General features: G+C 39.4%; 1 long non-coding RNA gene across 1 annotated transcript in view; it reads left to right on the forward strand.

The window, feature by feature from the left end:
* The window catches only part of LOC141153545 (uncharacterized), an 884,623-nt gene that overhangs the window by 578,963 nt on the left and 279,436 nt on the right, over window positions 1-26,224 (forward strand). The window contains exon 5 of the long non-coding RNA XR_012247318.1: window positions 5,645-5,684. This is a non-coding gene — a long non-coding RNA (uncharacterized lncRNA). The remainder of the gene's footprint in view (window positions 1-5,644; window positions 5,685-26,224) is intronic.

Consider the following 26,224-nt stretch of genomic DNA (forward strand, 5'->3'; position numbering starts at 1 on the left):
GAAACACTGCAGCATTTAAAAAAAAACTATTCATTTAAAATCCGACCAAGGACTATACAGCTTTGGGTTACAGGTCTTTCCCTACAAGTGTCTTTAAGGGAAGAGTTGTCACTCACAGGAAATGGGATGGGGAGAAGCCCCTGTATACTGACCCTTAGACAAGACAACTGAGCCGCATGGTCTCCAGCTGGCTTTTAAATAAATGTTTTCTTTCAATGTGGCGTTTCAGAGTAAAGCATACCTAGCTGAAATGACAGAGCCAAACTTTGATTCATGCTGTACATTTGAAGTAGCCGTCAGTTTCCCTTTAAAATTTCCAAGTATTTGTAAAAACAAGCAACTTAACTATTTTAATCTTATTAAATATCATCTCCATTCCCAACAGCAGATGGAGTTTTAATTTCATTGTTTAATGCTAGTTGTCTAGGTTACCAGCCACCTCTGCAGTCTAGCAGCGTGGCCAAACATACATAATGCTTGCATGCTTTTTATAATCGTACTTGTATGCACAGATCTAAAGCTGGACAGATCGCTGAAGCAAGTTATGTCCCTGCACTCCTCGTGCTGCTGGCCCAAAGTGTCATTATTCAGGAGCGAACCGGCCCCAGAAAACAGGGAGCCGAGAGACAGGGTTACAGTGTTCGCCTGAAGATTAAACTTTAGAACAAACCTATAAGATAAACTTCGCCACTGTGAACATAGATTATGCTGCATCCAAAGCTCTGCATGCAGGTGAATCCGCATGTGTTCATTGAACCATGAGGATTCACCGCATCCTATACATTACAGTGATCTAATTTCTCTTGAAATGTAAAGACGCGTCGCATGTCCGTCTCCGCGGGTGATCCGCAGGCGCATGGGGACGCATAGTGGCCATGGGATTTCTTGAAATGCCATCCATTATGCTCTAACATCTGGCCGCTGTGGATTGCACACAGCGCAAGTGCGCTGTGTCCAATCCGCAGCAATTACTAATCGTGTGCACGTACCCTCAAAGGGGTTGTGTGGTCAAAAGCGATAAGTCTGCAGTCACTGCCCCATCTAATGATGATGACAGCTAGTGGGCGTGTCCGGCTAGAGGGCGCGGCCTCGTTCAATACAAGTGTATGGAGCGAGGTGACGCCCACTGGTCGGGGGTATGTATAATTCATATATACTCATTCATAAATACCCTCCTGTCCTGGGTCTGAAATTGGCCTCCATAATCCTTAAATGGAAGAAGTTTGGGACCACCAGAAGTCTTCCTAGACCTGGCTGTCCAGCCAAACTGAGCAATCGTGGGAGAAGAGCTTTGAGAGAGAGAGGTAAAGAAGAACCCCAAGATCACTGTGGCTGAGCTCCAGAGATGCAGTAGGGAGATGGGAGAAAGTTCCACAAAGTCAACTATCACTGCAGCCCTCCACCAGTCAGGCCTTTATGGCAGGTGGCCCGACGGAAGCCTCTCCTCAGTGCAAGAAATATGAAAGCCTGCATAGAGTTTGCTCAAAAACACATGAAGGACTCCCAGACTATGAGAAATAAGATTCTCTGGTCTGATGAGATGAAGATAGAATTATCACCAAAAAGTTCTAAGCGGTATGTGTAGAGAAAACCAGGCACTGCGCATCACCTGCCCAATACCATCCCAACAGTGAAATATGGTGGTGGCAGCATCATGCTATGGGGGTGTTTTTCAGCTGCAGGGACAGGACAACTGGTTGCAATTGAAGGAAACATGAATGCGAGCAAGTACAGAGATATCCTGGATGAAAACCTCTTCCAGGGTGCTCTGGACCTCAGACTTGGCCAAAGGTTCACCTTCCAACAAGACAATGACCCTAAGCACGAAGCTAAAATAACAAAGGAGTGGCTTCAGAGCAACTATGTGATCATTCTTGACTGGCCCAGCCAGAACCCTGACCTAAACCCAATTGAGCATCTCTGGAGAGACCTGAAAATGGCTGTCCACCAACGTTCACCATCCAACCTGACGGAACTGGAGAGGATCTGCAAGGAAGAATGGCAGAGGATCTCCAAATCCAGGTGTGAAAAACTTGTTGCATCATTCCCAAGAAGACTCATGGCTGTAGTAGTTCAAAAGGGTGCTTCTACTCAATACTGAGCAAAGGTCTGAATACTTATGACCATGTGATATTTCAGTTTTTCTTTTTTAATAAATTTGCAAAAACTTCTACATTTCTGATTTTTTTCAGTCAAGATGGGGTGCAGAGTGTACTTTAATGAGAAAAAAATAAACTTTTTAGAATTTACCAAATGGCTGCAATGAAACAAAGAGTGAAAAATTTAAAGGGGTCTGAATACTTTCCGTACCCACTGTAAATCTGCCCCTTTCGTCACCATAACCCCTTTGCTCACCATGACAGTTCCAGCACCTGTTGAAGGCTGAGTTTGATAACATCATTGCAGTTGACATACTGCTTTAATGGCCTTTGTGCTGCAATTCTTTGGTAGAGAAGGAAGTTCCTGTCTCCCATCATCTGCCTAGTTGCCCCCGCTAGCCTAAATTTATTTGTGGAGGAGTAGTAGCAGGCCAAGGACAATAGCTTAGTAACATTTTAATTCAACATAATGGTGCTGTCTCCTATCATTGTGCTGCGAGCATGAGTACATTACCCTGAGGAGCACATATTTTCACAGTCCTGTTCCAACTATAGTTCTGAGTTGAAGTTGAAGTCTATCAACATTGAATAAGCAGGCGCACTGTAGAGTTGACTTGGTGCTGATTTGCTGGAGGGAGCATGGCGTGATTCAATGTGCTTTGTTGGGGATATACCATAGTTAAAAGCAGGGCTTATAAATCCTTAACTTGTATGCCATTACACACATGGTCTAGAGAAAACTCAGAATTAAGTACAGTGGCATGTAAAAGTTTGGGCACCCCTGGTCAAAATTACTGTTATTGTGAACAGTTAAGCAGTTGAAGATTAAATGATCTCTAAAAGGCCTAAAGTTAAAGATGACACATTTCCTTTGTATTTTAGGCACAAAAAATATTGTAATTTTTTACTCTTTAAAAATTACTAAAAGGAAAATGGACCAATGTAAAAGTTTGGGCACCCTTTGCTAATATGTGCACTCAGATAACTTTGACAAAGGTTCCAGGCCTTAATTAACTTGTTAGGTTTATGGCTTGTTCAATGTCATTGTTAGGAAAGACCAAGTGTTGCAAATTTCCCAGCTTTCTAAAAACCCAGCCTCCTCTAACCTTGTGCCTGAAACCAGCAGCCATGGGTTCTTCTAAGCAGCTGCCTAGAACTCTGAAAATGAAAATGGTGGAGGCTCACAAAGCAGGAGAAGGCTATAAGAAGATAGCAAAGCATTTTCAAGTTGCCCTTTCCTCAGTTAGAAATGTAATTAAGAAATGGCAGTCAACAGGAACAGTGGAGGTCAAGATAAGGTCTGGAAGACCAAGCAAAATTTCGGTGAGAGCTGCTCGTAGTATTGCGAGAGAGGCAAATCAGAACCCCTGCTTGACTCTCCTACAGCTAAGAATTACAAGGGCTTAATTTTAGTTGTTTTTTTTTTAAATTTTCCCAAGCATTTTGACATGTGCATTGAAATGCAGGAATTGCGTCTCACTGCTGACTCACATGTATGTCATTTTGTGTTAAAGGCTTAATCTGACATGTTGAAAATCTGCTGTGTGAAGTCAGTAACATAAAGCCATCACCGTATTAATCAACCACATAAAGAACCTGAATTTCTTACAAAAGTGTAATAATTTTACATATTTCAAAGCCTTCCCCTCTGCTGATCCTCAGAATTAACTTACTTGGAAGAGGATCTGAGTTATGTTATAAAACAAATACCGTTATTAGCGCCACTCATCATGGTTAATCTGACAAAACAATTCACGTCCCTGCACACATTCCACACAGTGCAAACAACCAAGAAAAATGCTGAAGCAGAATGAAAATAAAAATGGAAATATGTTTTACTCAGATATCATGTTAGAATCTTCCTCTCTTCACTCTCAGCCAAAAATAATCAGTATTTAGGACAGGCTGTATTTTTATTTCCATCCCAACATTTTCTGCGGGAAAAGAGAAAGAAATCGGTTTAGCCTTGTCATTGCTTACATATTACTCTGTTCTTGACAGAAAATATATTTTTAGTTGGGGCTCTTTTTGATTTACTTGAATTATGTGTTCCAGAAAAGTCAAGGCCATTGGTGAAACATGGATTTGGATTTTCACTTGAAACAGCTTCTTAGTTTCATAGTTCTGTGACAGCCGTCAGATGGGTGACTAAAATTGGATTTAAGGCTCTTTTAGACAATAATCTGCTGAATAAACATTCTGAAAACATTGCCTTCCAACAAGTAAACTCTTGTTAATCAGCTGATCTCATCTTCTATGCGGCCTACAATTTACACTTTGTCAAAATATCTTCTCGTATACTGTATACAGTGATGTCCTACTTAGAATATGCAAACTTTATGGAGTCAAATTACTCTAGGGATGATCTTTCATGCCCATACGGTTTGCACATACAAATGATTGCTGAGTGTAAATGGAAGTGTAATGATTTCCAATTAATATGCTATATCATGAACAGTACTCATTATGGGAAGCAAGGTGGCTCAGTGGTCAGCACTGTTGCTTTGCAGCGCTTGCATCTTGGGTTCCATTCCCACCAAGGACAACATCTGCAATGAGTTTGTAAGTTCTCCCCGTGTTTCCTCCAGGTGCTCCGATTTCTCCCCACACTCCAAAGACATACTGATAGGTCATTTAGAGTGTGAGCACCAATGGGGACAGCGATGATAATGTATGTAAAGCACTGTGGAATATGATAGGGCTATATAAGCAACAGAGAGGTGAAGCTGCACACTTCAGGAACATCATGTCCCTCATATACTAAACAATTGCCATTACACTTGATTGACTCTTTTGCTGATAAACTACTGTGACTAAGGTTAAACTAGATGCATTCAGGCACCTTACTGTGGATGGACTTGTACGTTGAACTGTATGATTGCTAGACTATATAGGCACTTTGCAGTTTATATATGTATATAGTATGGGCTTCTACTAATCAGTGAATATATACTGTCTATCCAAGCATATTTATTAAAGCATCTAGTTAGATGTTAATTAACCCTTTCCAACCGGATATCTTGTTGCCTTGTCCTATTATGGATATGTCTCATTTTTCTTATGATGTGAGTAGACATTGATGTAACCTAGCTTCACGCATCACCTCTCTTCACTGGAGGTTTTTTGTCCTACCCTGTTTCTTGTTTCCCCTATTTTTAGCTATTTTGTATTTAATAAAATGTATTGATTTTATCCAGCTAGAGTCTCTGTTATCCAGTAGTATATTTCATGCTACATAGGATCATGTATATATGCTATAAGCAACGCATAATAAATAATTTGCCCATGTAAAAAGAACGGTACATACTATACACATGCTGGGATGAAAATGTCAACAAAATGACAAAAAAAGCATTTTTACATCCAGTCATGGTCGAAAGTGTTGGACTTTTAACCTTGAGATTTTTGATATTGTTCAACAATTTTGGTTCTTAAGCCCTCAGCCAGGTCTCTTCTCCTCTTTCTGTTCTCCATGCTTAGTGTGGCACACACAGACACACAATGCAAAGATTGAGTTAACTTCTCCCCTTTTTATCTGGTTTCAGGTGTGATTTTCATATTGCCCACTCCTGTTTCTTGCCACAGGTGAGTTTGAATGAGCATCACATGTTTGAAACAAAGTTATTTACCCACAATTTTGTCCAGACCATTTTTGGGGTTTAGTGTGAAATTATGTCCAATTTGCCTTTTTTTCCTCTGTTTTTTTTGTGTTGTTCCACTACACACAAAGGAAATAAACATGTGTATGACAAAAAATGTGTAATTGCAATAATTTTCTGGGAGAAATATTTCATTTTCTGGAATAATTTCAAGGGTGCCAATACTTTAGGCCATGACTGTATTGACTGGGTGAGAACAGCCTCCACAGTATTCTGATTCTGTACATTGACCATAAACCAGAGTAGATTATATTTATCAATTGAAAGTTCATCCAAATCATCCTGGGCACTCTGTAAATCTGGAGGTGGAGTCTTCTGATGGAGGAGAAGGCTAGTGATACAGTCCTGCTCATCATTATTAGCACCCATGAAGTTTAAGTACATAATGTGAAATATCTCCTGAAAAAAATGAAGTGAAACAGTTTTTTGTATAGAGCACTCGTGTTAAATACAAAGGAGGAAATGAGAAACAGTAATTTAAAACCAAAAACAATGGGAGGGAAAAATAGAAAAGCCTAAAGCTTGCTGTGACACTAGTATTGGCACCCTTTATATTAATTTAGTATGGAAACACATTTTTACTCGCCTGGGGGGAAATCACAAAAGAGATTCTCCTATAATTAATTGTCGATGCCCATGTGACATGAATCAGACAATGAATGATGACTTCACTTTTTAAAAAGCCACATGGTAAGCCATGTTCCTTTGTCACAATGGTGAAGACAAAGGAGTTGTCTGAAGACATCAGAACTGCTATTTGAGCACACAAGACTTCCAAAGGGTAAAAGGCCATCTCCATTCACCTTGGTATTCTAGTTTCAACAGTGCACAATGTTATTAAGAAGTTTGCCAAGCATGAAACCTTCCAGAACCTCCCTGGACATGGGGAAAAGATGAAAATTGACAAGAGATGTCTTCGAAGATTGGTGCAAATGATGGGAAAAACACCATGTCAAACATCCAAAGACCTGAAGGCCAACCTGGAACAGTCTGGGGTCATGGTTTCAAGTACCATACGCCGCACACTACACCAAGCAGAGCTTTGTGAGCGAAGGCCAAGGAAGAAACCATTGCTGAAGAAAACACATAAAAAGGAAAGATTGATCTTTGCCAAAGAGTACCTTGACAAGCCACAATCCTTCTGGGAAAATGTTCTGTGCACAGATGAAACAACAATAGAGCTTTTTGGCAATGCAAAGCAACAGTTTGTTTACAGACAGTGCAATGAAGCTTATAAGGAGAAGAACACCTTACCAACAGTTAAGCATGGTGGAGGATCCATAATGCTGTGGGGTTGCTTTACTGTGTTTGGTACTGGAGGCCTTGACCGTATCACAGGAATAATGAAATCAGAGAATTATCAAGACATTTTATAGCAAAATGTCCTAACCAGTCTAAGAAAGCTTGGTATGAGTCGAAGATCATGGGTCTTCCAGCAAGACAATGACCCAAAGCATACATCCAAAAGGACACAGGAATGGTTGAAAAAGAAAAAATGGACTGTTTTAAAATGGCCAGCAATGAGTCCTCCTGACCTCAATCCCATTGAAAATCTTTGGGGTGAGCTGAAATCTGCCATTGGGAAAAAGAACCCTGCAAACAATCAAGAGCTTGAACAAACTGCAAAGGAAGAGTGTGAGGAAATTCCAGCTGAGAAGTGCAAGAAGCTTATAGATGGCTACAAGAAACGTTTGAAGGCTGTCAGCAATGTCAAAGGGTGTGCAACCAGGTATTAATTAGGGGTGCCTTTATTGCTGCACATGCTTGTTGGCTTGTCTGTCAATGCTTTTAAGAGAATGCTTGTAAGGGATTTTTCTACTTAGAGCAGTCACCTGGGATCATTTTTGGAGTTTGAAAGCTATTTGACAAGTGATCCCGGTTTTAGTGAGATACAGGTCCATTCTAACTTATTCCCCTAAAAATAGTGTTGGTTATCGCCAAAAACAAGTTTCACACCAGATTTCCTACTCAGTTGGCTGGTGTTCCTTTTGCTATTTCCTGTTTTTCATATTGCCTGTCTCTGTGTTGCATCTAGTTCTGGAATCTGGGTGTAGTAGTTGCAAACCAACGAGGGATATTGGATACTGGTGGAGCGGGTGAAATTATGTGAGTGGCAATCCCGCAACTCACCAAATGAAAGCTCTCTGTTTTGTTCATTATTTCTGGAGGGAGGTATTATTTTTTCTTGTCTTATCAATATAGCTTTTTTTTTGTTTACATTTCTTTACCACGCAAAACATAAGGAGCTGTCAACTCTCTATTTTTTTTATCGACTGTTGTGAATCAATCGATCATATGACCAAATGAAAGACATGACACTGGCAATAACTACGTTAACATATTCATCCACTGTCGGTAATGCACTTGCTTCTATCAAAGGTTATGAATGGTCCGGCGCTGGGGATAATACATGACAGTATGGCTGAGAATGTCTCCTGTCAGAACATTAATATCAGTTGCCCTGACAATCACTGAAAGTTAAACTAACAGAGAAGTCTTTTTGTGTTTCTTATTTAAATCATTTGTTATTTTAAACACAGCAAAGAAGCTTTATAAAGAATGTGATCGGATTGCCAATAGCTATTTTTTTTTATAACTGCAGCTGTGGTCGGTGTGGTTTTGTATGGGTGGATCAGAAATAAAACTGAGTCTTCCTTCCTGAGGGACAGCAGAAAAAAGGGCCCACATGAGTGTCATGTCTAGCCTTCTGCTTTTTTTTTGTGTGTGTATGTGCGGCTGTGTCAGACCTGGCTTTCAATCCACCAAGTTCCAAACTCCTTATGGAAAATGCACAATTTATACCCGCTTTTAAATAATGTGAACAAGCATATACAAATCACACTGTAAATTCACACTGCCTCAAAGTCCACTGATGTCACCACACCCAGCTGTTTTTCTTATTTTATTGTCTGAATCACTTTACACGGCGTGCAGTTCAGGGGAACACCAAATGAGTCATGGATGTGCACTGGATTGAAGGTGAGTCAACACTCAAAGGCCATAAAAGGAGAAATGTCCAGAACAAAGTGGGTAAGAAAAATCAAAAACAGCAACACAGATTTATTAATGAGCAGTTCTTTAAAGTGTCAACCACTTTTCTCTGCCTGAAAAGTGTTCAGAGCAGTCGTTTTATTACTAAAAACTCTAATTCTAATCATAAAAACTGAATACAAAAAACTACAACACTACAAATACACATAAATTATAATCCTACAAACGGGAATGTGCAAAAAGACAACTGCAGAAAGACAACTGCATATAAAACATGAAAAATAAAATACTGATGCGTACATCCAATAACTATAAAAAGTACACAATTTTTACTTTATACTAGGAGTCTCAAACTCAGCTGGGTTAATAGGCTGCACATAGAAAAAATTTGAATAGGAAGGTCCACGTTCTTTTTCGGGAGATTAGGTTTTCAGTGATACCATTATTATTCTATATGACTTTTTGATCATTATCCTTTTTTTTGGCGTGTTTTGTATTCTTTTTAATTGAGTTTATCATATGGGTTGTGGTACATTTCTTCTCTTTTTACTTAAATTTTTACATAAAACAGGATTTTTAGTGTTCAAATATTATTCCATTATTTTTTAATTCTTTATTTTACATTATTTTAATCTTTTCTAAATGTTGTTGTTTTTTTATTCCCAGTCGGCCCCATCATTTAAAAATTAACCCCATATAGTAATTCTGGCCCCAATTCTATAATAGCTCCAATCTGGTAATAATGTCCCCAATCCCGTAACAATGTCCCTTGTCATGTAATAATGTCCCCAATCCTGTAATAATCTCCCCAAGCCTGTAATAATATCCCCTATTTTGTAATCCTGTCCCTTGTCTTGTAATAATGTCCCCTGTCCTGTAATAATGTCCCCAATCATGTAATAGTATCCATTGTCATGTAATAATGTCCCCAATCCTGTAATAATCTCCCCAAGCCTGTAATAATGCCCCCTATTTTGTAATCATGTCCCTTGTCCTGTAATAATGTCCCCAATCCTGTAAGAATGTCCCCTGTCCTGTAATAATGTCCCCAATCATGTAATAGTATCCCTTGTCATGTAATAATGTCCCCAATCCTGTAATAATCTCCCCAAACCTGTAATAATGCCCCCTATTTCGTAAGCCTGTCCCTTGTCCTGTAATAATGTCCCCAATCCTGTAATAATGTCCCCTGTCCTGTAATAATGTCCCCAATCATGTAATAGTATCCCTTGTCATGTAATAATGTCCCCAATCCTGTATTAATCTCCCCAAGCCTGTAATAATGCCCCCTAATGTGTAATCATGTCCCTTGTCCTGTAATAATGTCCCCAATCCTGTAAGAATGTCCCCAATCATGTAATAGTATCCCCAAGCCTGCAATATTGCCCCTTATTTTGTAATAATGTCCCCTGTCTTGTAATAATGTCCCCTGTTTTGTAATAATGTCTCTCACACTGTAATAATGTCCCCAAGCTTGTAATAATGTCTCTGTACTGTTATAATGTCCCTTACCCTGTAATAATAATATTTTTTATTTCTATAGCGCCAACATATTCCACAGCACTTTACATTTTAGCGGGGACTAATGTCCTCTGTCCTGTAATAATGTCCCCTAGTCTGTAATAATGTCCCCTGTCCTAAGTAATGTCCCTTTCCTGGTCCCATCTTATAGATATGTCCCCATTCTTGACCCCTTCTTGTAGCAATGGCCCCCATCCTGCTGTTCTTTATATTCACATAAAAAAAAATTATTCTCACCTGACCTCGCTCCCTCGACGAACAGTGTCCTCTTCATCCGCCACAGGCGTGGCGCTTAGCAATGACGTCATGTGCGGCTGTGCCGGGATGCCGACATCAGCTACTGGCCTCTGATTGGTCAATGGCTGGCATTCATATTGTGGTGCAGAGAGCTGGTCTCTGCGCTGCAATACATTTCAATTGAATGTGCGTCCGTGGGCACACATTCAGTTGAAAATAAGCGCTAACGTCGGCGGCCCCTGGCTCGCTAGACGAGATAGTTTCAGGGGCCTGGGGGCCACACAACGGTGCCTCAGGCACCGCATGCAGCCCACTGCCTCATGTTTGAGACCCCTGCTTTACACGTGCATCTCCAACAAACAATTTAGAAACAATATACCAACATGAATTCCAAACAAATGTGCAATCACAAAAAGCCCTAAACAGGCAATTGGGATCATAAATAGTAATAAATATATATTATACTATAATATAGATATAATGCAATATATGTGCAAAAAAATGACAACACCACCAAGAAATACTATAAATGTCCTTTGTCCATAGAATAAAATGCAAAGAAAAATGATCAATGATAACGTGACATTGAAACTTAGATATAATGGGAAGAATCTCATAAATAACTATTATTTAATAAAACCTATTTTTTTTTTATTCACCATTTATGACTGGAATCACAGTTTACAAAATTGTTTTATGATTGTTCATGTGGAAGAAAGATACACCAAGTGCAATCTACAATATAATCCTAATTTGCTCATTCAGAGGAAGGCAAAAATCCCTTGAGGCAGATGCTAATTGCTTCATATTAGAGAAAAAATTCCTTTCCAACTCCATATACGGCAATCAGACTAGTTCCCTGGATCATTGTCCCATTGCAGAATTTAGTAATCATAAGTTGCAATATTATATTTTTCAAGGAAGGCATTCATGCCCACCATAAACATGTTGAGTGGATCAAACATTACAGCATGTTGTGGTAGGGAGTTCTATAGCGTTACTGCTCATACAGTAAAGATTCACCATCAGTGGTGATGGAGAAACCTTCTTTCCGCCACTGAACCTAGAGGATGCCCCATATTTTCATTAAAAAGAAAAAAGAAAAGAAAAATCTCTATACTGTTCATTCATACCGTATATGTGAAAATTGTCATCTGTTGGCCATTAAGCCGTCTTTTCTCCAGACTGAGTAACCCCCAAGTTTATAACCTGTCTTCTGCAGTACACCCATTCCCTTAAGAACCCTGGTTGCTCCTCTCTGCGCCCGCTGTAGTACAGCTATTTTTTTATAGACTGGAGTCCAAAATTGTAAACAGTATTCTAAGTGTGGATGCACTGGTGACTTACATAGAGGGAAAACTTATTTTTGTCATGAGCATTTATGCCTCTTTTAATGAATCCCATGACATTATTTTCTTTGGCAGCTGAATTTACTGCCTACCAATACAACAAAGTCTTTTCAATTACAGTTTTGCCCAGTGTTTTACTGTATAGTACATAATGGTACATTTTACCTTACATTTATCTACATTAAACTTCAATTTTCTTTTGTCGCGTCATAAAATCTCTTTGTATTATTAAGTTATCCTCCTCTGTGTTACCTTACAGAGCTTAGTGCCATCTAAAAATACTCAAATTCTTCTCTGTATGCCCTCTACTATGTCATTAATATTTTAAATAGAAAGAGGGCCCAATGCTGACCCCATGTTGTATCCCACTGGTAACTATAACCTCTCTAATACTGACTCCTATGTTTTCCTACTGTTCACCAATCAATCAGAGTGTCCCATTAAAAACTACCTTCTGTTATCTATCATTGAGCCAGGTGTTAACCCATTTGCACATGTTTTCCCTTTTAGAACTATGATTCCAATTATATGCATGAACTATTTATGGGACACATTATCAAGAAGTGTGGTAATGTTTAGAAATACTACATTCACGGCATTACCCTGGTCCACTCTGGAACTTTCCTCGTCTTAGAAGCTGACCAGTTTAGTTTGACAGGACCAATCCCACATAAACTCATGTAGTTGCTTGGTTATGAGGTTATTTTATTGAGATATTCCAGGATGGCATCTTTTAGAAAACCTAGAAGACCTTCAAATATTTCAGGTATAATAGAGGTAAAACTCACAGACCTGTAGTTCACAGGTTCGCTTTTTATTTAACCTCTCTTTGAATATTGGCACAACATATGCTTTGTGCCAGTTGTGGAACAGACCCTTTCAATATGTGAATGAAATTTGCTTATATTACCAATAGTAATTTTTATAAAACATTTTTGTAATTGGGCTTTATGCGCACAATTGTTTTACAATACAGTGTAACATCTATGTGAGTTAATTAGGAAATTGTGACATCATCACATGTGATAGAAGCAATTCTCTGCACACAACATATTTTTGAGATTGGTAAACCCACTCGGTTTTTGAAGAGGAAGACGCTTTAGCTCATGTCTTTTTTTATTGACTCATCTTTTGTATATCATTTTTTTTGGTCGTTTCCTGCATACTTTTTCAACGACTTTGCCCTCTTGTAGGTTTTTTTGGGAGCATTTTCCCAGCGTGTTTATGTTTATTTTATAAAAAAAAATTATAACTTACTAAAATAGTTTTTCCAGGTTCCTCAGGTAACTGTTACTATTCCTGAAAGCTTAATTCCTGATGCTGTGCCTTGGGACACATAAAGGACCTTTTAGGGAACGTAAAAGGAAACTTAATTGAAACCTGGGAGTAGATCTGGAGGTAAATAGCATTTTAAATATGTGCATGTGTCTAATTAGGAGTTTGGTTGCAGGAAGAAAATGAAGTTATATTCTCCCTGCAGCTGCTCGCTTTCAGTCATCGGGAGTGGCGCCGGAGTAGTGAACAGTCAACGCTCACTACACAATGGGTGCATTAAACTATTAATACGGGCATAAAGGTTATAGACTGCTGAAATAAGTCCTACTATGCCTTATATCAGATGTTTTGTTGATAAATCAGCTTTTATTACTTTATGTAAATGACTTCCTCCCATCTATGGGGAAGATGTTGCCTGGAAGATAACACAGTGTCCAAAACTTATTTTATATAAAAGGGGGAGTTACCAGTGTAAGGTAAGTAACTAACACAGTACAGGATACATGCATATATAGATGGCTTAGGAGGATTAAAGGGGTGGTACGAAGGGAAAGTCATTTTGCTCCTAACTCCTTTTCTATTTAGTGCAATAATCAAAGCTATTTTCTAATATACTTGTTTTTAAAATTTCCTACCATTCCCCAACTACACTGTCCAGCAGGTATTGTATTTTTTTCCCTATTTCCAGTGTGATGACGATTCGTTTGAGTATCCCAGTGCATGCTGGGATACTCATATGAAAGTGTCATCATAGCAGGGGGCAGATGTATGCGGTCACTGTCACAGCCCCTGCCCCCTCCCTGAAATGAAGCGTCATCAGTGACTCTTGTTTCAGTGGTGATTCTGTCCTTGCTGTCTCCCCCGTGTGCTGTCCTCCCTGTGCACAGTACACTGTCTCCCAGGTGTGGGCTCTGTTGTCTGCTTAGATGAATAGTAATAAGCCGGAAACAGAGCGGTGTCAGAATACCCGGCAGAGACCAGTGACGTCACTTGGGGGAGCGGTGCCAGTCTCCTGCACCGCCAGGTATAGTAACACGGCTCTATTCTCGGCTTATTACTATTCATTTAAGCAGACAACAGAGCTCACACAGGGGAGACAACACACGGAGGAGACAGCAGGGACAGCACCGCCCCTGAAACAAGCGTCCCTGTTGACGCTTCATTTCAGGGAGTGGGCAGGGGCTGTGACAGTCCCCGCAATCTCTTCTGTCTGCTGTGATGACACTTCGTTTGAGTATCCCATTATGCACTGGGATTTTTAAATGAATCGTCATCACACAGGAAATAGGGAAAAAAAATACAATAGCTATTAGACATTGTAGTTAGGGAATGGTAGGGAATTTTTAAAGCAAGTACAATAAAAAATAGCTTAGATTATAGTATCAAATAGATAGGGAGTTAGGAGCAAAATGAGTTTGCCTTCAGACCACCCCTTTAATCTTACTGACAGATGCCCTTTAACACACATCCTGCTCAGCACACAGGCAGCAGAGCATTATGTCACTCAAGGAGCGGTGGGAGGGTTTACAGCAATCTCACTGTTTGAATGAGCGCCGACTGTTCACTATCCCAGCACTGCCCTTACTTTAAGCGAACAGTTGCATAAAGTTAAGCTAGCATCTGATTAAATGCGTGCAGCCGCACTTCCAATTAGATACCTGCACATGTTTAAAATTGTATTTACCTGCAGATTATCACTATAGCCCCAGTACATCAAGACCGGCGATGTTGAAGCTGGTCTTGATGAGGAGGAGTGTTGGAGTCAGACGATAGTGATTCATTTAGGGGTACATGCTTTTTAATGAATCAGAAGTGTCTGACTATTGGCGTGTGCCTCGCCACAAATCTTACTCCAGTCTGAATTACACAAAACGTTGTGTTATGCCCCTGCTCCACCCATTTTGGCAGAGCTAGGTAACACTGGAGTAAAAACACCAAAAGTCATAAAATTGCCCGTCTCTTTTTAAGTCTAATAATATTTCAGGTTTTCGACTGCTCTATAACTGAAGGTTGGCTGTTGATTTCGAGATTTATTCTGAATTCTATATTTGGATTCAGGAAGAGATTGTTTCCATAAGATAACAAAAAAATTATTTTATCTCATGAGGCTTTTGTCTGCCCCTAGATTAACATTGCAGGAGATTAGGCCTGTCTTCTTTTTTTCAGTCTTACATCTATATTACTATGGAGATATAGAGGCACTATAGCAATTGATGCCAGGGTGCCCATGTAAATATATACTGTACGACAAACCCATCTACATTACACTTAGTACAAAATAGCACAGTACCATCTTATCTCCGCTGATTTCTCACATTCTCACCCAAATGCCAAATTACGTTACAAATTCAATGTTTTTTTAATTCATGGTGTAATGTAATTTGGCATTTTACAAGCTATTATTAGATTGCATAAAACCATCCGTACAATACTATTTGATGTACATTCCCTACATGATGATTTCCTGGGCAGAACTGAGAGCTATCTCTGCCATATACATAGCTACTCCCTTGAAAACATGACTGTACAAACATCATATAAGTCAAGGAACACGTTGTCTTTAGCGCTGAAGTGGTCCTCCCTTGGCAAGTAACTTCATTCTAGATCCTATTAGGCAACTGTACTACCAAAACACTGCTGTGGGTGGCCCTCAGCTGACATTAAAATATGCCTTATGTAATCATCAAAGCCCTGAAGATTGTGCTTAACTACTGATTTATTGGCCATGTGGTTGGTTACCCAGGAAACACTACAAAATACTTTAATTACGAGGAGTACTAACAACTGTCAAGTTCTGGACCGTGGAAAGCTATTAAATTAAATGAAACCCAGTTTGGAGAATCATCGCTCCATGAAGACTTTTTTCTTTTTTTCCTAAGTATAATGTATTCATTTCAATTAAAAGTTTCTTCTGTGTTAGAACCACAATGCGCAGGATTCTTGGGGGTGCACAAAAAATCATTTAATAAACCTCAGAATGTCTGAGAATTTCCAGAAAACGTTTGTGGTCTCTTAATATATTCACGGTTACACACAACTTAGGAAGCTTTCTGTTCCCGCACAGATTATGTGGTTAGGTATTTGTATGTGTAGTACAACCATTGCACAGACATTTTATTTAAATAACCATTAAGTAAACACCCGGCAGTGGACTTCTCATTTCGGTGCCAGACAGTCACTGTTGCATTAACCATAGAGAAAAAAAAATTGAGGTCATGACTGAGAATTTGGATGGAGGTTTGTGCTTGGACTTGTGCTTTATAAATAAAATTAAAGGAGTTTTCTAGGACAAAAAAAAAAATAAAGGCATATACATATCTGTCATCCCTAATTATCAGCAAGAAATAGGAGCCTTGGCCAAACATACAGACGAGCCATTGTGCCTGGACCCTTCATTTTGCCTCAGGTGCTGAACACCACCCATAAGTGTTGGCCATCATTTTTTTCCCCTAGAAACCAGTTTAAAGTGCTTTTCCACAGTCTTAATCTAAATTGCGATATAATGAGATTTGATTGATCTTAATAAATTTTGCACATCTCTGGCTGTCAGTGCACTGGTCAAATCTATGCCAGCTATGGGCTACAGTAGATTTGTACTATAATTTAAAATACTGCAATAAATTATGGTAAATTTGTTGTGTTGCCGAAAGTCCAATCCCTGCTACTTTTTTTTTTTTTTTTAGAAAATTGAGTAGCATAAAACAAGAGGTGCATTTTTTTTTACAGAAATAGGGCATGTGCCAAAACTTGCAAATTTTTCTATCACAATTCTGATATGCAGCCCCCAATAAATCCCCTCCAATATCTTATGCATGTCCTCATTCTGTGCTGCCAATACAAGGCCAATGATGATGAATAGCTGAATTTTTCTCAGACCATCTAGTAGCTATGGACATAAAGGGCCTAACAACCAGTCTTTTCAAAGAAGTTACTAGGCAGTCTATCACAGACAGCACTGTCAATGAACTGAAAGCAAAGGAAGGAGCAATAAAGCTTAGGCCGGTTATATTAGATAAATGTTGTCTGTGAGGATCTCAAATCATTCCAAGGCTGGGCTCAGAAGACCATTATGGAAATTGGTACAGCCAGGACTGCTAATTGCAGATGTGACTGGCTCCATGTACATATAAGTGTGCTCATCCTCATTGTGGACAGGTGCAGGAGCAAAAATAGTGTATTTTGCGATTTTTTTAAAATTTATTTTCTTTTCTTTCCATTGGTCCACGTGAAAAATCGTCTATGTGCACTGACACTACCTATAATGGGTCCTTGTGTGGTCCAAGGCACTCAAGGAAAACACACATCGATTATACACTTCTTTGATTGAGCACTAATATGTACAGTCATGACCGAAAGTGTTGGCGCCTTTGAAATTGTTCCAGAAAATGAAGTATTTCTCCCAGAAAATTATTGAAATTATATGTTTTGTTATACATGTTTATTTCCTTTGTGTGTATTGGAAGAACACAAAAAAACTGAGAAAAAAAGGCAAATTGGACATAATTTCTCACAAAACCCTAAAAATGGACAGGACAAAATTGTTGGCACCCTCATCTTAATATCTGGTTGCACACCCTTAGGAATAAATAACTGCAATCAATTGCTTCCTATAACCATCAACAAGCTTCTTACACCTCCCAACTGCAATTTTGGACTACTCTTCTTTTTTAAAACTGTTCCAGGTTTCTCTATTTGAAGGGCGTCTTCTCCCAATAGCAATTTTAAGTTCTCTCCACAGGTGTTCAATGGGATTTATATCCAGACTTATTACTGGCCACGTCAGAACTCTCCAGCGCTTTGTTTCCATCCATTTCTGGGTGCTTCTTGAAGTATGTTTGGGGTCACTGTCTTACTGAAAGACCCATGACCTAGGACACAAACTCAGCTTTCTGATTCTGGGCACTACATTGCAACTCAAAATCCTTTGGTAATCTTCAGATTTCATGATGCTTTGCAGATAGTCAAGGCACCCAGTGCCGGAGGCAGCAAAACAACGCCAAAACATATTTTAACCTCCACCATATTTGACTGTAGGTACTGTGTTCTTTTCTTTGTAAGTCTCTTTCCGTTTTCGGAAAATAATAGCATTATGTGCTTTACCAAGAAGCTCTCTTTTGGTCTCATATGTCTACAAGACGCTTTCCCAGAAGCATTTTGGCTTACGCACATACATTTGTGGGGTCCTCCTGGGTCTCCTGCCATAAAGTTTCATTTCATTCAAATGTCGACGGACAGTTCTCTTCTCCTCTTTCTGTTCTCCATGCTTAGTTTGGCACACACAGACACACAATTGAAAGATTGAGTTAACTTCCCCACTTTTTATCTGGTTTCAGGTGTGATTTTCATATTGCCCACACCTGTTACTTGCCACAGTTGAGTTTAAATGAGTATCACATGCTTGAAATAAAGTTGTTTACCCACAATTTTGGAAAGGTGGCAACAACTTTGTCTGGCCCATTTTTAGGGTTTTGTGTGAAATGATGTCCAATTTGCATTTTTTTCTCAGTTTTTTTGAGTTGTTCAAATACATACACAAAGGAAATAAACATGTGTATAACAAAAGGTGTAATTGCAATCATTTTCTGGGAAAATTATTTCATTTTCCGGAACAAATTAGAACATTTTCTGGAATGAAAAATGGAACAATTTCAAGGGTGCCACCACTTTCGGCCATGACTGTATGTGGTCCCTGAGAACAGATGTTGGGTTAAAGAAAGAGTGGGCATGTTAAACGTATTTATTTATTTTACTCACTTATATAGATCCGTTAATTCCACAGCACTTTACAGACATTATCGGCACTGTCCCCATTGGGGCTCACAATCTAGATTCCCTATGAGTATGTGTTTTGGGGTGTAGCAGGAAACCAGAGAACCGGAAGGAAACCCATGCAAACACAGGGAGGGAAAACATACAAACTCTTTGCAGATGTTGTTCTTGGTGGGATTTGAACCCAGGACCCCAGCACAGCAAGGCTGCAGTGCTAACCACTGAGCCATCGTGCTGCCCATGACTTCAATACGTGTGTTTTGCAGCATCATATTGCCCTCTCCTGACCACATTTAGGTAATGATAAAATGCAACAGAATCTAGTGTGCATGAGGACTTTAGATTGCTGCACCTGACATGTTTCTATCTCCTGTATGAATTTCCCATGAACTCGATATCTTGGTTGTGCACATATGACTGAGATAAGGGTTTTCTGTATATACTACAGAAATGTTTTTGTTTTACTGATACAATTTTAGACCGCTTGAGGAAAAATACATGAAGCAGATATGTGAATAGCAAAGCTCATGATTTCCGCCCAGCTGAGGGTTCATGGAAGTTTTAATTTTATCCCTTTTTATAGTGCTTTTGTGTTGGTGGAATTTAAGTTTTTTAGGATAAAATAAACTAAAATTAGGATGTTAGGATTATGAGGTTATTGAATAATCCAACCACCCCAGTGTTTCTGACTTCCCAGAAAAAGGGGAATTGACCTCACAATATGGCTGGGTGCCATAAATATAGAGTAACACAAATAGCAGCTTTATCTACATATGCCAAATAAATTGCCTAATGTGGGGAGGAATTTTGTGGCTACACACAACAAGCAAATGTTTTGTGAATAAATAAACATTCCAGTGGTTTAGCAATTGTTACAAGTAGGCTGGGCAACAAAGGACTAAATGAAGTGCCTGGGCCCAAATGCAAAATTTGAAAGTAGGCTCTCAACTATGATGCATATAATATAGAGTAAGTCTGGAGGTCCCAGGTGCCCTAATAAATTATAATACATGCAATAACTTCACAAGAAGCAGTATATAGATGAAATGCTAACTCTCCCACAACATATGGGAGGCTCCTGCAAAAAAAGGGAGACCTCCTGGAAGTATTGGCAAATCGAATGGCCATCGGTAAACCCTCCTGAACATCCCAGAAATCAGCACGCCTGGAAGTTTTCTTGTGTAAGACATGGAGATACTCAGTTATTAGACAGAGCCCCTGTGTCCAACTGAACATTTTGGGGAAGGAAAGATGGAAAGCAACATGGTCGCATACCCTAATCAGAGATTGCCTGTATGCTAGCATTTAAATAATAACTAAACTTTATTTTTTGAATGATTCTGACCGGCATGTGAAGTTAATAAAGCTTCCAAGTCAATTCATCAACCAATTCTGTTTTTTTTCCTGGTCAAAAGCAGGCTTTGTCTTTTACTTTGTGACATCTGCTGTAACAAACTTTCCCCAAATTTCCAGTGTTCTTCGTAGTTGCTGAGTGGCATTACATGTGTTTATCCAGCGATCCCCTCCTTCTGCACCATAGAAGCAAGGAGAAACATTGACAGCAAAAAGAGAGGAGCACTGGAGGCTTGGGGAAGCATGCTGCAGAAGACCAAGTGACCACGCTACCTCACTGGAGAGGGAGTAAGTAAACTCTTAAGGTGCTACCCCTTCCACAGAAAGAATCCGTAATCCAAATACATAGAGACAGAGAACTGAATAAAAACTGAAGCCGGGCATGTAAACTAGGGCTAAAACAAGGGTTTAGAAGCCACTTTATGGCTACCTTTGACCAGGAAGAAAAGCTAAATTGGCTGATGAAGTGAAATGGAAACTTTATTAACTTTACATGCTGGACACAATTATTGCTAAAAAAAAGAAGAAAAAATTAGGTTTAGTTACTCTTTAAGGTTGTCGTATCACTGGTGAAGCAGTTGGTTGGTCCAGGTAATACCCCGAGCCATTCTCATAAAGTAAAATGTTCCCATATGTTCCACCTTTTACTACAGCACATGTAAAAGCGAAATCCACTTTAAACGAGCTCTACTGATTTGTGCAGAATGGCTTGCCATGTATGGATGTGTGTACTTCAAAATGGCATCAAAGGAGCAGAAGATAAACATTATTAATGCATCTAAGACAACGTTTCAAACCAAATGGTAAATTACGTCATGACCGTTCTTTATATAAATAGGACATAAAACAAACAGCAGCACGCACAGCACTGAGAGCAGAAGCGCACAGACACAAATGGCTGCTCTTATTTCCAGCTGAAAATTACACCGCTTACAAGAATATCACTGATTTGAGTGTGATGGTTAAAGTTTATCCTGACCTGTGCTGTTTTCTGATCAGAATAATAGGCAAGTCATTACCCGGACCTCTTTTCTTTCTGCTTAAGTCACGTACTAGCAAAAATGACCCGGTCATTGTCTGGGTTGAAAATGTAATTAAATGGGTTATAATTAGTAATATAAATAACTATATTATAATTGTGTATTTTTTACAAATTATCTAACATGCAACATGTCACTTGTTTCCTGTGCTCTGTGCAATACCGCTCTGTTAAGGTTCTGGCATTGTAGCAGTTTGGAAGGCTGGCGGAAGATTTACGTATGTGTGTACAGGATTCATGTTCTCACTACTGATGGCCGCTACTAAGAGGCTCTAAGATTCAATGTAGTTAATCTGCCCTTAAACGTATTTCTACTTATAAGGTCACTTGATGGTGTTATGGAAGCAAGAGTTCAACATCTTGTTGTGTAAAGCGCCCAATAAGTTGAAAATAGCTGAAAGATAATGATCACATGAAATAAAGCTGACCATAAACTTCAGATAGATATTGCCCTCATACCCATGAGAGAGCTGTCGGCTGAACGATCATTAGGTTGACAGCGAACTCTTCCGACTCCTTCATACATAGCAATGCTCAGTTCAGCCTAGTGTTCCTGAGTTTTCTATATGAGAGCCATTGCTAGACTCTGGTAGCTGCTTATCTTCAGGGAGAACAAAGGGATTGGCAGCTGAAATTCCAACAGCTGGATCTTTCCCTATCCCAACATCAGCTGTCAGGGGAGAGTTGGGAGGTGCCCATACACGTTAGACTATTGGCTGATCCCACCAGCATTGACAAGTTTGACCAACTTAGTGTTAAGCATCTGCCAAGCACCTTTGGCAGCAACTTTTCTCCCATGAGTCTGAAACTAAACAAATAAAAGGGGTTGTTCGACAGAGAAAAAAACGTTTTTTTTGCAAAAAAATATAGGGGGGGGGGGTTGGGATATTAAAAGTATTACTGAAGAGATACTTGCCCTTACTAGTGCCCCACTGCTCCACTCCTTTGCTTAATGGATTCCACTGGTTTCTACTTCGTGGACCTGTCTCGGCACATGAGAAATGTCAGAGTATAGCCAAGATTTAATCTGTGACTTCAGTGCTCTAAGGTAGGAAGTAGTTCTTGCTGCTGTAATCAATGTTTGACCAAAGTGGACAGTCGCTTAATTAAAGAAGTGATCTAACACAGGGTGTCTGTGCATTTGTGTTCATTAATTTCATGTCCCTAATATTTCAACAAACATTTGACAGCTCTGACTATTTTTCTGAAGTGCGAGGATTGTCAAGAAAACATAGTCATCCTGGCTCGACAAAAGCTCCTGATTACATTACTGTACTTTTGCCTCTCTCTGCCATAATCCAGGATCAGGCACTTGTTAATCTGATTTCTTCTGATCAGTAAAACGTACTAATCTTTTTGTTCTGACATAATCGTCTTGAAAAATGTAGTGTTAAACACCGGAAAGATCACTCTGGTGACGTAATGGCACGTAGTTGTCTGCTGAGTACTGATCACTAATCACGTACGGAGTTTCTCACTAATTCAGTCATCTTTAATATTACTATATTTGCAAAATTTTTCCTATACTGAGGCACATTCACTAAACCTAAACAATATTTATGATTGTTATATCATGTTAGGTCTATACAAGCTTACTGACAATAACAAGGTAAATAAGCTTGCTGTGGGAGGTATACCAAAGAATCACCTGTTTTTGCATTGTCAGGATACATGGCTGTGTTATAATTTGAGAAGTTGTAAATTGGACTTTCTTCTATAATGTGAAAAACTGGAATTGTATGAGATTCATTAAACTCTTCCTGGTTTTACCACTGAGATAAGACTCAAACAGGCTTAGTACAGGTGAACATAAGAAACTTTGTTATTTACCATACAAATATGCCTTTTTTCCACTTATGAGCCACTTCTTTCCTTTCCTTGCCTCCTGAACTCAGCATCTATTCATTCACTACTAAAATTAATCTTGCTCAAAATAAGAAGGATCAACATCTCATTGAGTTATCAGACTACAGTTGTCTATCAAAGTCTATGTAGAGAGAAGGGGTAAGAGAAGGGGTAAGCAGAGTGAGCGAGAAATTGAGAGATTGTGCTGCCTTATAATGTATAATGTCCTCCATGCGGCTACTGCTTCTCAGCATGTGCTAGAGACAGGAGAGCAGGAATCCCTCATGTCTGTGTGTGCTGTGTATGGGAGACATCATAGCTGCTAGTCTCCACTAGGTCAGAGACAACTGAAAATTAGACAGAAAAAGAGTCTGCAGAAGAGAAAACTGGTGAAAAATGAAAGATACAAGTCATAATTGCCAGAAATAGTGTTATTTCTCATGTACACACTCAACATCTTTTTCTGAACAATCACCTGAAATTACATGTATACTCTCAAGACTACATAAACCAATGGAAAAAAATATAACAAAAAGTAAGAACATGGACATAACAAGCAAAATGTAACATACCCTACACCTACTATACCAGTGACCTAAACCTACGTGACCCCATGAGCTCCTTCATCAACTCTCACATATGACACTACATTTTAATATACACGTGACCTCGTCAGGATATGGCATGAACAGATTTGCCTCCAAGTATGTAACAGAAAGTGTTAACGGGCCATATATATTTGAAGTGTAGTTAATGAGGGTGGACTCAATGTGAACCTTGTTTTTTTCCCAAATAGTAAATGCTCAGAAATGCTTATAAAACACAATAAGACTCTCCAAGGAATCAGAACAAGAATTAATAGTGGAGCAGTTTTATATATTATCTAACCCGTTAACTAACACTTCAATATATTGTAGATCACTGATCAAGAAGGTAATGATTTCCTATATGGTGTTCAGTATCCTCTCCTGTTTCTGTAAGATGCTCTCACACAAGAAGCCGATAGAGGCCAATTAGTGCGATTTCATGTTGTGTTATTAGGGAAATGTTTATGGGCCTCTAAGGGTCCACTGAGTTCTGGGACTTTTTATGTAACATACTAATTAAATCACTGTGACATGTTCCCATTTGGAAGCTCAAACTACCATAACTGTGATATAGACAACTTAACAGATATTAAGATACAATAAACAGGCAAATGAAGGTTAATGATGGTTTTTCTTATACATATTTTGTGAATATTTTTATGACTATTGACATCACCTTTGGCATTATAATTTTGTATTTGTATTTGACCTTCTTTTCTGCTACAGACTCCTCACGCATATAATAATATATATTGTCTACAGAGAAAATATGGGGATACAGATATCCATTAGGCTATGTTAGGAGGAAAGTGGCCATTTACAGGGCAGTAAAGTCCATAAACTGTGGACACGTCTGTGTCTCGACATCCTGGGTGGGCGCATGAGCTATGTACCATGTGGCGCAATTGAAACTGGCACTTGTCTGTAAAATATCTACCACATTGACTTACATTGTTACATGTGTAGTCTGTTGTGCACTTGGACCAAATTTATGCTTGTGCAACATTTTGTAGAGCCCAAGTTCTTAATCTAGACAGCACATCATGTCTTTCTCAACACATCGCATAATAATATCCTGGGAGGAACTTGACTTAGAAACATTGGGAAACCGGCCCTGGGGTGCTGTATATTTTAAGTTCATTTTATAGGGAAACTTTGGTGATGGCTGAGAATCGCAATTGCACCCCTAGCTTCTTATCCTAATTCCCGACTAGTGATGAGCGAGCACTAAAATGCTCGGGCACTCGTTACTCGGGTCGAGTAAATTGTAATGCTCGGGTGTCGACCCGAGTAATGAGTACAATGGAAGTCAATGGGAAACTCAAGCATTTTTCCGGCGGATTCCCCCCGAGATCTGGAGGGGGCCTAAAGATTTGTCAAATTGATGGAAACAGGGTTGAAATTATATGGGAACAGCATGAGGAAAACCCCTAGAAACATGTCTGAATCCCAGGTCACTGCTGTGAACAATGTTGTCAGAGTATTATGCCACTTTTACGGACTGACAATAAAACATACAAAAACGAAGGTAAAATGGATTCTCCTGGAAAAAATGTTAAGAAACATTCTTTCCAGGGTAATGACTTGTATATAAGGCAAAATAAATAACCAAAAGCAAAAATGCTCCTCCACACCTTGAACAATGTTCACACTTAGTGTTTTTGATGCGTTTTAGCATTGCTTTCAACGATGAAAAATACATTCGTCAGTAAATGTAATTTTAGCATTTTACTATCTTATCTGGCCATGTGGTGTGCGAGACATGATCAGACACATCCTGTTTCTTTTATGAAGTAGGGACTCTGAAAGTCACAAAGCCTATTTTTACAGGGTCAACGGATGGCCCTTACTACTGTTAGAGGGCTAGCAGTCGGCCCTCACTATTGTTGGAGGGCCATCAGCCAGCTATGCTTTGCATAGGCGTATATTGCTACTGCAATATAACGTATCCATCTCAGGTGGTCAAATTTTCTTTTTCATATACTGTATATTCTGCAATGTTTCAAACTTGGCTGTCCAGCAGGCGGCCTTCACAGTTTAGAGTGTGCCAGCAGGTGGCCTCCACTATTTTTAGAGGGCCAGCAGGTGTCTTGGGGACAGATGAGACCAAGATAGAGCTTCTTGGTAACGCACATCATTCAACTGTTTACTGTAAATGGAATGAGGCCTACAAATAAAAGAACACAGTACTGCTAGTCAAATATGGTGGCGGTTCAAAGATCTTTAGGGGTTGTTTTGCTGCTTCTGGCACAGGGTGCCTTGAGTGTGTGCAAGGCATGATGAAATGTGAAGATTCCCAAAGGATTTGGGGTCGCCATGTAGTGCCCAGTGTCATAATGCTGGGTTTGCATCCTATGTCATGGGTCTTCCAGCATCACAATGACTCCAAATATACTTCAAGAAGCACCCAGAAATGGATGGAAACAAAGCACTGGAGAGTTCTGAAGTCATAATTACACCTCCCTTAGCATCAAGTCTCCCACCACTACCTCTTACATTC

The sequence above is a fragment of the Phyllobates terribilis genome, unplaced genomic scaffold (assembly GCF_046119375.1).
Source record: "Phyllobates terribilis strain yellow unplaced genomic scaffold, ASM4611937v1 Scaffold_7__3_contigs__length_470593459, whole genome shotgun sequence".
Classification (NCBI taxonomy): Eukaryota; Metazoa; Chordata; class Amphibia; order Anura; family Dendrobatidae; genus Phyllobates; species Phyllobates terribilis.